This window comes from Pseudorca crassidens, chromosome 7 (genome assembly GCF_039906515.1).
Source record: "Pseudorca crassidens isolate mPseCra1 chromosome 7, mPseCra1.hap1, whole genome shotgun sequence".
Lineage (NCBI taxonomy): Eukaryota > Metazoa > Chordata > Mammalia > Artiodactyla > Delphinidae > Pseudorca > Pseudorca crassidens.
Window position 1 is genome coordinate 101542484 of NC_090302.1, and position 6000 is coordinate 101548483.

A 6000-nucleotide genomic window follows, 5' to 3' on the forward strand; every position below is an offset into this window, starting at 1 on the left:
CTTCTGGGAAATCATGATGCAGAAGAGAAATACTCCATTTAGCTCTTAGAGATCGTTAAAGTGCCTTTACTCACAAAGAAATAGGTGGGGCAATTACCAGCATCCCACCTTACAGATGAGAATTCTGGGTGCCCGTTGACAAGGAGACAATGGTAGCAAAGCTGGATCTACTAAACCTAAGTCTGTCAAAGAGACATGACAGGTAAGTGCAGTACCTGACCCCAGGCTGGATTCTGTACTTGGGGCAATTGATGAAAATGGAATAGGACCAATGGCTAAAAGTATTGAATCAGTGTTACACTTACTGAAATTGGTAACAGTATTGTGATTGTATAAAAGAATATTCTTCGGAAATAAACACTAAAGTATGTAGGGGCAAAGGCCAATGATGTATGTAACTTACCCTCAATTGGTTCAGAAACAATGACATAGATGGATAGATAGATTCCATATGATAAAGTTGAATGGGTTAACATATTAATTGGTGAATCTAGAAAAAGGGTATACCAGTGTTCTTTTGAACTATCTTTATTTAAGCAACTTTCCTGTACGTCCTACTCTAAGACACCTTTCATTCGACTGGAAACTTTTCAAAAAGACGGTATGTTGTATGTCTGGGGAGAAGGGAGAGGGAGTAGGTTATTGCGGATAAAGAAACCGCTAAAGAGAACCACCTTGTGTAATATGAATGAAGGTCTTTGGCAAGGATGGTTTTCTTCTCTCATTTTTTTCATTAAAAATTTTTGTACCATTTTCTTTTGAAATAGTTATAAATTCCCAGGAATTTGCAAAATCTGTACCCCTAACTTCCCCCAATGGTGACATATTATGTAACTGCAGTAAAATATAAAAACCAGGAAATTGACATTGATACACACCATGAATTAGACTACAGACCTTATTTTATTGTCACCACGTAAAAGCCTGCGTTCATGTGTGTGTGCGAGCGTGTGTGTAGCTCAATGCAATTTTATCATGAGAGTAGATTCTTGTAAAGCCACAATCAAGACACAGAATTGCTGCATCACTGCAAAAGAACTCCTTGTGCTATCTCTTTGTATTTGGGTACCCAAACCCCTTCCCTCCATCACGGACCCCTGGTGACCAGTAATTTGTTCTCTGTCTCTATAATTTTACTATCTGGAGAATGTTCTATAAATGGAATCAAATGTGGTACAGTATGCAACCTTGTGGAATTGGGTTATTTTTTTGCTGAGTATAGTGCTTCTGAGGCTACTCAGACTGTTGCATATATTAATAGTGAATACTTTTTAAAATTGCTGAGTAGTATTCTACTGTACAGATCTGCCAGAGTTTGTTAACCGTCCACCCACTGACGGACAATTGATCTGTTTCCAGGGTTTTGTTTGTTTGCTTGTTTTGTTTTACTATTTTGAATGAAAGTGCTGTAGACATTCATGTACAGGTTTTTGTGTGAACACGAGTTTTCATTTCTCTGGGATAAATGTTCAGGAATGCAATCTCTGGGCTGTATGGTAATTGCATGTTTGGTTTTGTAAAAAACTGCCAAACTATCGTGGTTGTAGCATTTTTAGATTTCCACCAGCAATGTATGAGACTTCCAGTTTCTCCACATCCTCATCAGCATTTGGTGTTATCGTTATTTTTTATTTTAAGCATTCTAATAGGTGTGTAGTGATAGCTCATTGTGGTTTTAATTTTAATTTGCATTTCTCAAATGGCTAGTGATATTGAACATCTTTTCAGGTACTTCTTTACCATCCATGTCTCCTCTTTGGTGAAATATCTGTTCAACTCTTTTTGCTCATGTTATAATTGGATTTGGGGGGAGCTGCTGTTGAGTTTTGATAGGTTTTTTTAATATATATATTCTATATATGTCTTTGTTGAATATATGGTTTGCAAATATTTTCTCCTAGTCCATAGCTTGTCTTTCCATCTTTTTTTTTTTTTTTTTTTTTCCTGTTCGCGGGCCTCTCACTGCTGTGGCCTCTCCCGTTGCGGAGCACAGGCTCCGGACGCGCAGGCTCAGCGGCCACGGCTCACGGGCCCAGCCGCTCCGCGGCATGTGGGATCCTCCCGGACCGGGGCACGAACCCGCGTCCCCTGCATCGGCAGGCGGACGCCCAACCACTGTGCCACCAGGAAAGCCCTCCATCTTTTTAACAGGATATTTCACAGCAGAAAAGTTTTTGATGTTGGTGAATTTTTATTTCACAGATTTTGTTCTTGGTGTCATGCCTAAGAACTCTTTGCTTATTCCTAAGTACTGAAGATGCTCTCCTGTGTTATCTTCTAAAAGTTTTATATTTTACTTTTAAATCCATGATCCATTTGAATTAATTTTTGTATATGGTGTGACGTTTAGGTTGAGTGACCTCTTCTCAGGTTTAGAATTTAGAGCTGGGTGGCATTTCAAATCACAGGGGGGAAATGTGAATTATTTAATAACTAGTACTGCCATTTGGAAAAAATAAAGGTCTAGTCTTATAACAAAATAAATCCCAGATGGCTCAAACATTTAAAACATAAACAGGCACATGAAAAAAAATAGTTTAACCACACTCATCATTAGAGAAATGCAAATCAAAACCACATTTAAATACCTTCTTTCCACCTATCAGATTGACAGAGGTTAGAAAGATGATGTCTAGTGTTGGTGGGGGTGTGAGGAAGAGTTGCCCCCATACTGTTGGAGAGAGAGTAAGTCAGTTTTGTATATATGGGTGGTAACTTGGCAAAATCTGTCAAATTTAAAACTGGGCATATCCTTTGACACAGATATTCCGTGCCTAGAGATTTACTCTAGAAATCTACAAATACACAACATACTGACTTGGGAACATATCCTCAATTTAGTCGGAGAGTTGCAATTCAAGTTGCAAAAAAATAAAATGTTATAAAATGAACTCACTGTGTTAAAAGAAATAGTCACAGGTTATCTATAAAATATTTTACATTTGAACATTTGAACATATAGAAAAATCTGGAAGGATAGAAATATCTCAATAGAGCATTTACCTCTGGTCAGTGAGATGGAGATAGCAGATTGGGAGAAGAGGAGAGTGGAACAGGGTGCATTTCCTTGCACTAATTATAATTTTTTAAATTAAGAACAGAGCCAGAGCTGAGCTTGGGCTCCCTTCTTCCACAACCTCCTCCTCAGATATCAGGTGTCCCTTCAGGGTGGGGACACAGCCCCAGCCCTTTCCCTTACGTCACTTAGCATGTTGTTCCTTTGGTGCTTAGTATTTTGGATGTTTATGTGGATGGGTCCTCTCCTTGAGCAGGGACCGTGTCATCCTCATTTACACTATCCGTAGCACAGTTAGTTTTTGACACACAGAAGTCACTCAATAAATATTTGCTGGTGGATGTCCAGCTTTAGGTACTATGTGGCATCTCACTAGCTGGCAGCGTTATCCATAAGGGACCACAGGGTCCCAAGGCACATACCAGTGTAAGGTCTGTCCTCCCCTCCTTGCCATGTCTATCCAGCTTAAACAGGATGAAAATGATAGGAATAGGAAGACACAAGGGGCTGTTGTAGGCTTTTTTTAGATGGAATAGAGTTCTGGAGAAGAATAAACACCCCCTTCCAAGATGCTCCCCTCCAAATGCCTGGAATGCAACACCTGCAAATGGCAAGGGGGAGTTAAGTTGTAGATGGAATTCAAGTTGCTAACCAGTTGACCTTGAGATGGGAGGATTATTCTGGGTTATCCAGGCAGACCCCATGTAATCACAGGGTCTTTATAGGTAAAAGAAGGAGGCGAGAAAGTCAGAGTCAGAGAAGGAGAGGTGATACTGAAGTAAGGTTAGAGTGATGGGAGGTGAGAAAAACTCAACTGGCCCTTGCTGGCTTTGAAACGAAAGGCAGGGGGCATGTGAGCCAGGGAATGTGGGCAGCCTCTAGGAGCTAGAAAAGACAAGAAGTGGATTCTCTCCTAGAGCCTCTAGAAGGAACACAGCTCTGCCAACATCTTGATTTTAGCCCAGTGAGACCCATTTCAGACACGTGACCCCTAGAAACTAGTACAGGGGCATTTATAAAGGGATCTAAAAATGATGAGAGAAGGACTACCAGCTCTGCCTTCATATGAACTTTGGGTCTCTTAAAAAAAATGTTAAATATACTTTTATATCCATAATCCTGTCCCTTCATATCTTCTTTGTATATTTTCTTCCAGTCTTCAGCCATACATATTTGTTGGATAAGTGTAATTTTGTATCTTGTTTTTTCATTCCAATTTCATATTACATCATAAGCATTTATATATTGTTCCATTATATATTTTATTTTATTTTTATTTTTTATTTTTTTTGCAGTACGCGGGCCTCTCACTGTTGTGGCCTCTCCCGTTGCGGAGCACAGGCTCTGGACGCGCAGGCTCAGTGTCCATGGCTCACGGGCCCAGCCGCTCCGCGGCATGTGGGATCTTCCCGGACTGGGGCACGAACCCGTGTCCCCTGCATCGGCAGGCGGACCCTCAACCACTGTGCCACCAGGGAAGCCCCCATTATATATTTTAGAAGCCATCTAGACCCAAAGACATTTAGAGCTAGAAGGGACCTGGGGATCATCTAATAAAATTTCTTGGTTTTCTCTGAAAGAATCCGAGATTTTTTTTTTTTCCTGCACTGCAAGGCTTGCAGGCTCTTAGTTCCTCGACCAGGGATGGAACCCAGGCCCGGCAGTGAAAGTTCCAAGTCCTAACCACTGGACCACCAGGAAATTCCCAAACCTGAGATTTACAGAGACAAAACAACTATAGATGGAAACTGTACAAGCCCAAACACTTCACTGCATCACCTTCCATCCTCCCACCCACCCCAACCTGCCTCCGGTGCTACCCTACAGTGTGGAAAGTGGGAGCAGAGTTTATAGAATTGTCCTGTATAAGTATGTTTTTAAATGTACTTGGAATTTATTTTAAGCAAGTATGCAACACGTGCAGACACAGAAATGACTGTATTGAAGGAAGAATTGTTTATACTCACAGATCCCCAGAAACGGGAGGCACAACACACTATACAGGGCCACATGGGGAAGCACCAGGGTTAAGAGACAAAAAAGACAAGGGGAAAGCATGGACACAGCCTTTTTTGTGGTTTCCATGGGAAGGAATGGGCAAGGCTGAGCAAACTTAGGATTGGGTAGTTTGAATAAGTTCAGCAGGCTCTGGGCTATAGGGGTGGTCCCCAGTTGTCCAGTACTTGGCCCTGGCGTGATTTGGGGCAGAGGAAATATGGGCTTGGTGTGTGAGAGTTAGATAAAGGAGATGGTTGGGGGGTATGAACTCCACTGGTTGATTTGCATATCAAAGGTGTGTTCACAGGCAAGTTTTTTGCCGTCTTTAGGAATTAACTACCTCTGACAGACCCTCCCTGGGTTCAGCAAAGTCTCAGATGTCCAAGCATCATAAAATACAGAAAATAGAAAACGTGATTAATGTGAAATGCATCATTGTCACAGCACACATTTTTCTTTTAAAATACATTTCAAAGCCTTCTGGGGTAACCACACCAAGTTTATACTTACCGAAACACAGCGTGCTGTGTGTCTTTCAAGGAGGCACTTGTGTTGGCTCTGCTAATTCAGAAAGACAAAAAGAAAGAAGAAAAGAGAAGTCAATCCCAGCCATCACCACAACAGAAAGGACAAAAGCCTTCCACCAGCCAACACGTTTTATAAGATTTCCGAGAAGGTAGCGGTTGGAGGTGGGAGAGGTTGAGGTCTAATCTCAAGGTCTAACCCAGTTGATGGCAGAGCTGCAAGGGTAAATGTTCAGGTGCAGTGTTCCTTCCCTAAGGGCTACCTGCTCAGGGTGAAGGGAGCCTCCTTCCTGTTACTCCTCTTCCCTTTTATACCCCCCCAGCCCCAGCCCCTGTTCCAATTCCCAGTCCCAACTGGGTCTAGATGGGCCTCAGTGAGAGAGGACTCCCTGATTTTCTCACAGTAGAGACTCCTACCATCCTCAATATAAAACAGACCTCCTTGGTCCAGTGCCGTCCCTT